Source organism: Psittacula echo (assembly GCF_963264785.1).
Source record: "Psittacula echo genome assembly, chromosome: 6".
NCBI classification, from domain to species: domain Eukaryota; kingdom Metazoa; phylum Chordata; class Aves; order Psittaciformes; family Psittacidae; genus Psittacula; species Psittacula echo.
Window position 1 is genome coordinate 11,649,087 of NC_137743.1, and position 12,432 is coordinate 11,661,518.

At 41.5% G+C, this 12,432-nt stretch overlaps 1 long non-coding RNA gene across 8 annotated transcripts in view; it reads right to left on the bottom strand.

The window, feature by feature from the left end:
* Window positions 1-12,432, bottom strand: part of LOC308222514 — a 64,664-nt gene that overhangs the window by 50,899 nt on the left and 1,333 nt on the right. For 4 of the 8 annotated variants that reach the window (XR_013957152.1, XR_013957153.1, XR_013957157.1 and 1 more), the window contains exons 2-3: window positions 3,247-3,333; window positions 2,612-2,713 (exon numbers count right to left, since the gene is read on the bottom strand). This is a non-coding gene — a long non-coding RNA (uncharacterized lncRNA). Of the gene's footprint in view, window positions 1-2,611; window positions 2,719-3,246; window positions 3,334-6,200; window positions 8,176-12,432 lie in introns of those variants that run through there. The other 4 variants (XR_013957154.1, XR_013957155.1, XR_013957159.1 and 1 more) reach the window with 2 other exon arrangements.

The following is a 12,432-nucleotide window of genomic DNA, read 5'->3' on the forward strand; positions in this document are numbered from 1 at the left end:
GTCAGTGTCTTTAAAATGGATCTGCAGTAGTATTTCTAATTTGCCAGGGCATTTTCACACCAAGCATGCGGGCACTTCACTGACAACACAAATCTACACCAAGAAGTCTGCATCAGCTAAGAGCTTGAGTAGTTTTGCTAGACAGAACTGGGCTGACTTCAGGCTGGACATTTTAAGGAAGCACAAGAGAGGTGTATAGGGAGTCATGGAATTAACACTAGCTTGGAAGAGACCTGTAAGGTCATAACTACCCCAGGACTGCCAAGACCAAGGCTAAACCATGTCAATGAGGGCCTTGTCTACACAGGTTTTGAACACTTCCAGGGGCAGTGATTCCATCACTGCCCTGGGCAGCCTGTTCCAATGCCTGATCACCCTTATGGTGAAGAAATTGTTCCTAATATCCAATCTAAACCTCCCCTGGCGCATCTTGAGGCCAATTCCTCTTGTCCTATTGCTTGTTACCTGGGAGAAGAGACCAAGTCCCACCTATCTCCATCCTCTTTTTAGTTAGTTGTAGTGAGTAATAAGGTCCCCCCTGAGCCTCCTCTTCTCCAGACAAAACAACCTCAGCTCCCTCAGTCATTCCTCTTCAGACTTGTGCTCCAAACCCTCCACCAGCTCCACTGCTCTTCTTTGGACCTGCTCCAGCACCTCAATATCTCTCTTGCAGTGGCAGCCAAGAAATCATACCCATACATTATCCATTATACCCATGCACTACATAGGAACAGCCTTGGTGTAACTCAATCTGCTAATGCTTTGGCCTCTGAACAATTGTTGCCCATACGATGGTCTGTGAAAACTGATGCAGTTTTTACACACACATCCCTGCTCACAAAGATACAGGCTGGGATTTGCCTGCCTCTTCTAGGTTTAGCAAATGCTCCCACTGTAAAATTTTACCTACTACGTATTCCAGCTGGAATCATCCAGATGACCTAAGGATAAATATTCTAAGTAACGAACAGACACCTTGAAGTGTTTTGTTTTCCAGGATCAACTAATCACATTCTGCCCAATAGCTTAATTCAGCATCTCCAACAGAAGTGAGAAGCGTAACTGAGATATCTTCAAGTAGTTATATTTTCACAGCAACCAATTTTATCACCATATAAAATAAAGCTATTTCTATCCAGTCACACTACCCATAACTAGAAAGCCAGGACAAATACAGAACATGTGAAATACTGTTTATAGAGCAGCCATCAAAAGCCAAACACAACCTTCAGACTCAGCTGATGTTTGCCTATTTCTGATTTAAAACAGTGAAAAAATGGGATATTTGAGCCATATTTGGTTTAGAAGTTCTCTTGAACAAACTCCCCAAAGCCAGTTACAAGACAGAGAAAAAAACAGGCTAAAACATTGGACATGCCCAATTTCTGAAGACATTGTATTTATATAAGAAAAATTTGTCATGAAAGAATAAATATGAAGGAAAGGTGCTGGACTCAAGCAGGATACAAAGTAATATACATACCCAGTCTGGCAGCAGCAGCTTACATGAGGTGGCAATTCTACATATTTAAGGTGCAAAAAAGCATCTTCATTTAGATGAGAGCTGCTGCACTGATCTGTAATGCAGACAGCAATACTCCCTTTACATTCATCTGGAGTAGAGGTTGCTGCACTTCATGCACAAACATCTTAGGACAGGTGCAGTTTATAAACCACAAAACAACTCTAAACTAGAAGATGCAGCCTTAAATACTAATTTGCAGTAAATGCCGCAACCTGAGCTGAAAAGAGGGAGAAAGAAGATCTGAACTTATTTAATGGGTTGACTCAGCCGAACAAAACCCAGCAAAACCACCTTGAAAATGTTATTTTTGTTAGATTTTTTACTAACTCTTTTTTTGTCTTTTAAATGTTCTTTTCAAAGGTCAATTAAAAATGATGACATCATAAAATATTGAAAAGTGTAATAAGCCTCACAGCCTTACAGAATTTGCAATAGGATTTGTGTGCCTTGGTTTGTGTTTTGGAATCAATTAGATGTCAAGTTTGGATTCAGCCTAGAATTCTGCAGGGGTTTTTATTATGAGGTAATCAAACAATAAATAATGTACTTATTCTAAATTCTCTTACCAAGTCCATCCAAAAAACCTGTGTCCTTCAATCTCTTCTATCTACCTTCAGTCAACATGCACAGCTTACCAATAATACAAACCTGATGGGTTACATCTGGTTCCATCACCACACAGTTCATAAACCACAAAGCAGACCAAAAGCACTTTTTTACAGAAAAATTTGGAGTCCATCAGGTTTCAGATATTTAAGATTTTGAACTTGGAGACAGAGCAAGAATCAGGAGGCACACACATGTGAATTGAAGGCAAAGGGTGTGTTTACTATAAGCAATGCTCCCTCTCTTGCATGGCTATAAATGTTTGGGTGGTTTATTTTTGAAGGGGTAAGGAACAGGCAACGAAATTAGATTCCATAATTCTGTTTGCTATAGAAAACAAGATGTTTTTATTTATTGGTTTATCACCGAGTGCTCTGAGGCCTTTCTTGATAAATGCTTTACTAGCTGAGTCACAGTGCGCACAGGATTAGTCATGGCTGTAGAAGCGTCCCAAGGTTTCATTTACAGCCGCAGATTTACCTGATGTATATTCGCTTCTTCTGTACGTTGAAGCTCTCTGAATTTGTGTGTTTCAGAAGCTCCTGGCTCCATCAATTCCTCCATGACACCACACAACTCCACCTGCACTGTTCAAACACAAGGGTCAGACTGCAATAGCATGCAAGGAGGCAGGCAGTATCTGCTGGCCGTGTTAGGGAAGAGGAATGGAGGGCTCACAGCTTGTACATCAACATATGTTATGTGGGCCACAACAGAGCAGAGCATGCGTCACGCTGGCTTGAGGCTATTTTAAGCAGCAACGGATAAACTAAATGACTTAGATAAGCGACCAAGCACCCTCCTTTCATTACATCCTTCAGCGGAGAAGTCTGAGCGTCCGGCAGTAGTTCTATGCACGTTAGCTTCCACTCCACGGTATTCCCACTCTGCCGATGTGGAGCAAAGACAAGAGGTAGGTAACTGTGCTCAGGGTTGGACTCCAAATGGCAGACTAAAACCCCTACCAATACATCAGCCTGATGGGTCTTAAGTCACTCTCTCAATGTAATCCCTAAAAATCCTCTTCCTGGAAGACACGAACTAGCCTTGCTTTTCCATGACAGGTGTCAATAACTGCCTACATCAGATCACCAAAGGAATACCAGGCATCTTACCTCAGTTACTATTCCTCTCAAGCTTGAGCAAAGTCTGAACAATGGGTATGTGCATGAGTTGGCCACATGTCCTCTATTTCGTGAGGCCTGCATGAAGCAAAAGGAAGATCAAACCTGACCATGTGAGCAACAGTACAAAACCAGAAATACAGGATTCCTAAATGGCTTAAACGCATAGCCACCCTTTGAAACCTTAGAGCACCCAGTTCTTCTGCACCTTACATCCAGCTTTTACACATACCTTAAACACAGCACTATTTAGGTATGGAAAGCCCTTCCATGTGTGCCTACATCCTTATACTACCCGTGAGAACAACACTGCTGTCTCAATGGGCAGTTCACTTCCTGCCCAAGGAACATCTCGGAGTCTTGTTCCCAAGCAAATGAACTACAGACACACTTGGTTACCTCAAATGGAAGTCTATCTTACTGAAAAAAACATTTAAAAAGAGAAAATTGTAAAGTAAAAATTACTTAATCTGCTCTTAAAGGGTTTGTTTTTACAGGAACAGCCGCTAAATAAATTTATAACCTCTGTTAAATGCATTCATACACAAAAGCAAATCATGGTGAAGCAGACAGTGAAGTCTAAACGGCATTTAGCTGCTCTATGCTGGCTAACACTGTATTTGTCTTTGAAGCTGTAAAGCTTCAAAGACAAATATAGAGGCCAATTTGCCTAATGAAAACAAACAGCTCCACAAGACTATTCTGTTTCTTGTGAGGTGAATATACATTTTATTCAGTTTAGCGTGTCTATGTGGTATGCACTATACATTGACTCAGGTTTGCATTTCTTCCTGCAGCAGAACCCAAACTGTTAACTCTCATCTGTAGGTTAAACCATGCCTAATTTCCTTCCTTCTATTATTCTATATTCTCCTCCCTCTCTTCCTGTTTCTATGCTAAGGATGACATCTACTTATTACATAATTTTCCTCCTCACTTTCAACAATTTCTCCAATCAACAAATTGCTCTAAGAGGTTTTTAATTGGTCTTATTACACACAGAGAGTCCTTTAATACCATGTAAATGTAAATATACTATCTGAAAGCTTGACTAGCTCCAAAAGAGAAGTGAATCGATATCTAGTGAACTAAAATACTGTGCTGAAATCACTTATATTATTAATACAGCTGATGATAGGACTAGTCCACAGAGACTTACCCAGTGATTTAGAGCTTCAAAACCAATAGTGTTTCCCTGCTCAGGTCTACACAGATGCCCCAAAGAAATCTAGAATGAGTATTTCCCAAGAAGTTTCACTAAAACAAAAATATCAACCAAAGGATTAACAGCTGATCTAATATTTCAAGCACTCTGCACCACAGTTAATGACAACAGCTCCCTCAAGTTTAGGCTTCAAATCGTATCACAGCCTTATTTGGCCTTATTTTACATTAGTCTGAAACCATGTTTATATATTATTGAACTCCGATTTTGTTACTGGTTTTATGTGTTAATCAGATTAAATTTTTAAGATGGTTTCATGGTTTGAAAAGCATCATCAACTGGTACAGAGTCTTTAGTGCAGCGGGAAATGGAATTAGGGAAGATCTGCTGACTTAATCGAAGATGCCACTAAAAGCTTTGTCAACTGCAAATATCCTGCCCTTCCAACTTCAGCAGTGATCCTGGAAGGAGAGCATGGAACTATATATGCCCACAGCAACTCTACTGTAGAGAGAAGTCTGTGACATAGCGTGGGCCTGCCTCTGTACATCAGAGCTAGGGGTGCATTTACTGCTTTAGACCCCCTACCATTATGTTTTCAATGTACAGCAACTTGATATGATAATTGTGCTATGTTGTGCCTGCTCTCTAGCCCCAAAGGAATCATCATTTCTGTAAGGGAAACATAATTCAACACCACAAAGCCCTCCCCTCTACCTTCTCTACTATTCCAATGTATATTCGAATCCCCAAAGTGAATGACAAAGGAGAAATGTACTTCGAAAACTCATCTAGAGATACACAAGTGGTATTTCCTATGCTCAGTGTTCTGATTTACCAGGCAGTTACCATCTTCATTCTATTACAATAAAAGGGAGGTGGAGAGCCCAATGAATGCTCTAAATGTAGCAATATTAACACCGTAAGTGTTAGTGAAATAAGCCTGCTTGGAAATATCTCCCAAAAAAGGCAGAAAAATACCCCCTATGCCTGAGTTTTGCAACCATGCTTTCTTCCTGTGGGTTAAGATACCAGTGTCATGACTCAGTCTGGGGATTGAATTGCTCCCTGGGCAATATGACCTCCTCATACCTCCTTTGTTCCTCATACGAGTAAAAACTGGTCATCCATGAACACTGAATGAAGAAACTTCCTTATTAGTCATATCTGGGTCTATAAAACTAAGCAGAAAACAACGTTTAAACAAGCCCACTGCCACTTCAGGTATGTGGTCGTCCAACATTTCAAAGCTAAATAGTTTCATCAGGTGTGGAAGGGAGGATAGAAAAAGGAAAAAAAGCTAGATACATGAGACATCTGCTTTGCGGCTCTAGATAAAAATCTATGGATCACCACCTCTTGCAGCAGTTTGGAGCCATATTTAGCTTTTCATGTTTATTTGCCTGACTGGCAAATCCCACAGAGATTTTAGGATGAATGCTCAAAACCAGGCAAACAAAACCCACCAACCCTTCAACTCCGAAGGCTCAGCATCAGCTGCACTTTAGCTGACTAGCTGTCCATCCTTTGTATGCTGTAAAACATTGTGCCTTCCCACATTCAATTACAAACTACATATCAAATCCTCCTGCTGAACACAGGGAGAGCAGGCGTTTGTCTACACATGCTCTTGCCTGCACCTCTCCTGGAAAAGTTCAGTACATTACTTACCTGGCATGAACTAAAAACTCAGAGGAAAGCAGGCTGCATCTCGACAATTAGTGTGAATATAGGTTTGGCTGCCTAATTCAAAAGACACTGCAATAATACCAAATCATACCTGATATAATGGTCTCTGACAATAAATGTCATCTTGCTCCCATTGCCATTGGCTCCTTCTTGTTTTAAGCTCTCTCCACTGGTAACAGTCCAGGGTCAAATGTCATTGAACAGCGTATTTTATCCTCTCACCAAATTATGTCAGTAGGCTCGACCAAGGTGAGAACAAATAGCCCTGGTAGTGTTCAAGGCCAGGTTGGACAGGGCTTGGAGCAACCTGATCTAGTGGAAGGTGTCCCTGTCCATGGCAGGGGGGCTGGAACTGGATGATCTTCTAGATCCCTTCTGACCCAAACCATTCTATGATTCTATAATAGTTTGAGGGGACCTAATCAGAATCCATTACCTGTCCCTGAGACAACAAACTACCAAGCTAAGTTCTAAATGCCCCTGCAGCTCTAAAGCTTTGGAAAGACTCTGGATCTATATCTACACTGAAGAACTGAAACCTTCTCACAAAGGAAGCATAGCATGGGGAATCAAAATCCTCATGGAAAATAAAACAGTGTATGAAACAGCACTAACGTATCAACGATACCTCTCCTCCTTTGTAGGTAAAGGATGTTGATAGCACTGCACTTAAGAATAGTAAGATGAAATTGCTAAAAAACTGGAAAGAAAAATCACCCCCCACAATGAACCAACCAAAAGCCTCCTATAGATTTGTAACTAATACATAATGAATAAAAATTATCTCAGAGCCCAAACATAGTCATGTAACCTCTGTGTGAACAAGAATCATATAGTAAGTCTTTCAAATCTCCTATCTCTTGGTAACCTGTCATCTTGGTTTCCTCATCACATTAAGATAGATCACAATGATCTATCAATGATTTTTATATGAAATCTAGCCTTCAATGAAATATCAACCAGCAGCTCCACATTTTTTTCCTTCGAGTGACATATAAAGACTGGTAAGAAGAGTTACAAGTGCCCATCTGATACACTCTCCTTTTACTAACACCCTCTGCAAAGCGCCATTTGCTGGCCAAGGATCCAAACTGACCATCTGGAGACAGCTGCAATGACATGGAGGACAATTACTGTACATTTCAGTTTCATTTTCAGAGGAGACATCTGTAGAAGGACTTTCAGTTTCTCAAAGCAGGGGATCAGCTGTAGGACGCGAGACAACACTGATCACCAGGAACAGGATGCTAAACCACATGAAAGCAGTCTTGCTGCTCAAGTAGTGACTAACACGGTGTAGAAGGGAACATTTAACAAGTTCGTTCATGCAACAGGATGGGTGGTTGCCATCTCTCACCGCTATGTGCATCCTCCACAAGTTCTCTCACTTCAGGAAAATGTGTCTGCAAGTCTGTCAGTGAAATGGAGGGTGGGAAAGTTTGGAACAGTGATGTGCATATTTTGCATTTTATGCAGATTGCACACAATGTTTATATGGGTAAAGGAAGCACAGCGATGCCTGTGAACTCTGCAGATACTATAACATGATGTTTTTAAAGGCTCATGTACAGTGTAGTCAGCAAAAAGAACTTTGTCATAGTTCTGCATTAAAAATGTTAACTATGGGTAACTTCTAGGTTCACAGGATGGAAGTAGAGCATGGCAGAGTCAGACTTCAACAGTCCTTGATACTTCTGTGATGCCAGACACTCAGTTTGGTTCTATGTCAGTAGAACTTGCTATTTGCCATGGACTCCTCAAATTCTACTTCAAAGAGAGAATTCTTCATTTTCTTACTGGCTTTCATTTGCTATTCCTAAGTACTATATCACAGCACTTTTAAAGTATTCATTTCTACAACATAAGGCTGTTTTGGTAACCCTTGTTCTATAGGAAGGCAAAGAAACAGAGATACTGAGGTCCAAAGGTGTCCAAGTGATGTCATTAACTTCAGGAGAGGCAGCAAATAATCACAATCCTCTTCATAAATATGTATCACTGTTTCAAATTGCTTCTTCCTATTTTTGACCACCCCCTAAAAACTACTTATATGGCCTAAGTAACACTAATCAGGAGTGGTAGCTGTCCTAAGCCAACATGCTATGACTCCTCCAAACCTAGGAATGTATGACAGGTCTTTAAGCAATGTAACCATGCCCTAGTGGCAGCAAAATTACCTCCAGCTGAATCAGAGCTTCTTTGGTCAGTTTTCAATGACAAGTCCCATGGGGCAATTCTTGTTTTCCATACAGTGGTCTACTTCACTCACACTGTCCATACTCCTACACTGAAGAGTAAATCCAGATCTTTATAGGGGTATTCAGTAGCCCTCTTGCAAAGCTCTCTTCCTCTTCTTTCAGCTCACTTTCCTATAACATTCAGCAAACAGAGTTACAGGACCTGCAAACTATGGCCTATTTTTAACTACACATCCTCGATTACTGTAAATCCTGCACTCTTAGACCAGGAGCGTGCAGCTCCCGTGTGGGTGGACCACCAAAGCCTGGCTACCAGCACTGAGCTGCAGCTGCAGGACACGGTGGAGCGGCCACCCAGCTCTTCTTTGTAGGTGACTGCTACATGGCTGCCAGTGCGTGGCACACAGCAGGCAGAAACCCATACTGGGGAAAACACACACAGTCACCACTGCTGCCAGCTGCACCTCAAATCCCCTTCCCTCTCCCTTCCTGTACTCACTACAAGCTTCCCTCCCTTGCTTCTGTCTGCCCTCACTACTGCAGGACTCATGTCTCCTCTCCCCCCTAGCATCCACACAATCCATCACAGCAGTCTGCCTTGTTCCTTACTTCCCAGGTCCCTCCCCACACATAAACACAAAATACCCCCACGCTGTTCCCATCTTAACCTCGAGTTCCTGCTTCCCAAACCTCCCACACTGCTGGCTCGCTGCTGCAAGCTTCTCTGCTAATCCTCCCAGGCTCCTCTGCCCACTGCCCCTGCTCCCTATTTTCCACACTCATCTTCTCAACATTCCTGCCATCCAAACCCATTCTGGATGTAAGGAGTCTCAGCAACAGACTTCCCAGCACCCTAAGAAGAAGAACCAGGTTCTCCAACTGCCACCTTCTGAAGTGCACAGGCCTCCAGCACTGATGTGCTCCCCATGGCAGATGGCAGAATGCCTCAGAGAAAGAAGCTGCACCTTGACTTGGCATATTGCACCCAACTGAAGGCTCACGTTAAGCTGAAAATACCATCTGACAAGCTGTATGTTGCGTAGTCCTGATTAAGACCCATCAAACGGACCTGCTGCTTGTGCCAGTAAAGTAAGTGATCACACTGGCAGGTTGTCATTTCCCACGTAAGCAGTGTTTTGTCAGCTCTCACAAGCCGTCAGTCGCAGAGGAATGGAAATCCAAGAGCCTCAGACCCTTCTGAAGCCAATGACGTCCTAATGGACGCAAGCTTTCAGTCGTTCTTCCTGATTCTGACATTTTCTCCTCATGCTGCCCTACTCTGGCTCTTTTTCCTCCCCCAGTTCTGATCACTTTTCCTCCTCAGTTTTAGTCACCATGCCTTTTCCACTGATGGGGCATAATTACTGCAATCATTCAGAGCACAGAACACATTTCAGCTCTCAGTGTCTTTGCTTAGCACCGCAATCCCTGTTGACTACCAGCACTGTTGAGAGTTCAGTGATGTTCAGAAATGCGCACATGCTCACCTATCTGACTGTACTTCCACACAAACTTCTGTGCAAGAAAGTATTTCCAAACCTTACAATTAGGCCAAATTTCAAGAGAGCAGAACAGCAAAAAGTGAAGCCTCAAACCAAGCACAATTTCCTTAAGAAGTTTTGAACCCATGCTTTAAAAAGGAAAATGCACTCGAACCTCTCAACAGAAGAGACGCATATTTCAATCATGTACCTGGTCAACCAGTGTTTCTTTCTACAGCTTGATTTTGTAAGTGTCAAACTGCTGAGGCTTTCAAAAGTTCAGCCAGAGCCAAACAGCCAGCACAGAGAAAAAAATCCAACCTATAGAAACAAATATTGCAGGAGCAGCAACAAAGAAATGCCTCCTAATTGCAACTAGCACATAATTGCATCTATGGGTAAAGCTGACAGCTCTGCCTGTGATGGCAAATGGTAAAAATAATATCCAAAATAACAGAAATTTTGCTTAGTCATAAGTCAACTGGAAGAATAAACCCACATCTTCAGGAAAACAACCCTCAAAATGGAACTATTAATATGATATTATCTTGATGGCTTGATCTAAATGAATATACCAGTGACTTTTAAGTGTTACACGCTGCCCTACTGGCACGGCAATGCCTGCCAGGCAGGCAGCCTACCAGAATAGCCTAAACAAATCCAGTGTTTCCATGCTGGTCTAGACCTGGATTGCAGTTTCTGTCATGAGAACAAACTGGTTTGTTTGCAGAAGCCAGTTTTTTGCCAGTGACTAGGTTCCTGTGCTAAGCACAATAATTCAGCCATACAAACACAGCCAAAAACCAGGAACATTAAACTATTTGGATATAATGATATCTTCAGGGCATTACTTGCGGTTGAGCACTCCAATCTCCCACCCTTAGTTGCTTCAGGATTTAGTATTAAGCAATGCAAAATACTGCTGATTCAAGCGTGCTTATTCACCATAACTCATCCATGTTTCAAAAGACTGTATAATCCCTGATATCTTCACGAATAACTCTAGATATATGTTGCCATTAGCTCTAGCTATAAAAATAACGCAGTGGACTGTAAAAGAGAGACATAAGCGTAAACCTATAACTAAGTTTCCTGCGTTGCCAGTTAAACACTGCTGGTGATACAGACGTCTTGTGCAGCATCACTACCACCTCCTGGACAAGCCAAGCACGACTGCAGGATGCACCAGCGTCTCTTCCAGCTGTTAGATAGTTTTCCTTAAGGACAGGCAGCCGCTTGATGAGCCCCAAGGCATGCCCAGCTATCCTGGTTACTAGAAGCCTCACCTTCCCAACAAGCTGTGCTACTTTACTACAGGGTATCATCGCGAACTGCTGCTCCGCAGCACCAGCATGGAGAGAGGGTCTCCACTTACACCAGTTTTCCCTAGTTGTTCCACAAGCGCAGTCAGGTTGATCAGACAGCTTCCTGCTAGGAATCACAGCAGAAAGCATCAATGCTACCAGCAACAGAGTTTGGTTTACGTAAAAGCTGATCAAGTTGCCTTTTCTGTCTGTTATAAAGTTGGGGAAATAAATTCTATGGCATTTGTGATCAAGTATTGTCTTAAATTTACATGTCTACATTTGGCAATAAATGACACTTAAAATTCTATGTATGATGTATGATGAAATGTGATATATAAATTCCAGTAACACGGTATTGATTACTTTGTAATAATACTTTGTTAGACTGCAGCATAACTTTATAGCCTGTAAATAACACAGCTCAGTTCTACACACACACTGTAATGCTGTACTACAATGTATAAACATATCGTAAAAAGTAAGGATTTATGAAGAGATTTAGTTCTGGTATCTACTCCGCTGTCCATGGGTAAGATAAAAACACTGGATGCAGCTGGAAACATTCAGATGTGGCACAAATGTACCTGAGCTTGCTTTGATCTCTTCACAAATACTGAAAGAACAAAATCTTATTTTAAATGGTGCTAATGTGCTACTATTAAAATATTCCTCCAAGCATCATTAAATGCACTGTAAATCACATTGTTTAAAAAATGTGATCTGTAAAATAGTAGGAAAATGTCTTGCTTATATTTTCCTCAATACAGTATAAAAGAGCTTCTTTACTAAAACCTAGAAAAAAACATCTATTTTGGGGTGAAGAAAAATTCAGTTTTTAGGATGTGATTAATGAGATTGCCCAATTTATAAGAGTTAAAGATCACTGGCTCCAAGATCTGGTCTCTCTATACGTAGCATCATGTGTTTGAATAATGGCATGTGTTGAAATAGCATTTAAAAACAGGCACTATCCCTAGCTGAAAATAACCCAAGAGAAAAAAAGCCCCACCTAAACCTCTTAAAGGCAATTGTACTTTCAGCTTTTAGTCAACTGCATGTTGCAATGCTTTTATGTTTTGAGGACTTCATACTATTTGCCTTTCAAATTAGTTACATGTTGTAATCAAATCACCTCCTGGTCCTGCTTTATGAGCTCCATAGTGGAGGTTTCAGCCTTTCACCAAGAGAAGGGCACTTTCTCCAGCCATCAAATAACATTGGGGCTCTCTTTAGAAGCCTGCATGCCCCATAAAACTCCAGACTCTAGAACCATATATATACTATTTCAGTATTAACTCTCACCTAAACCTTTGTAGAAGTAAAATACCTCCTTATGC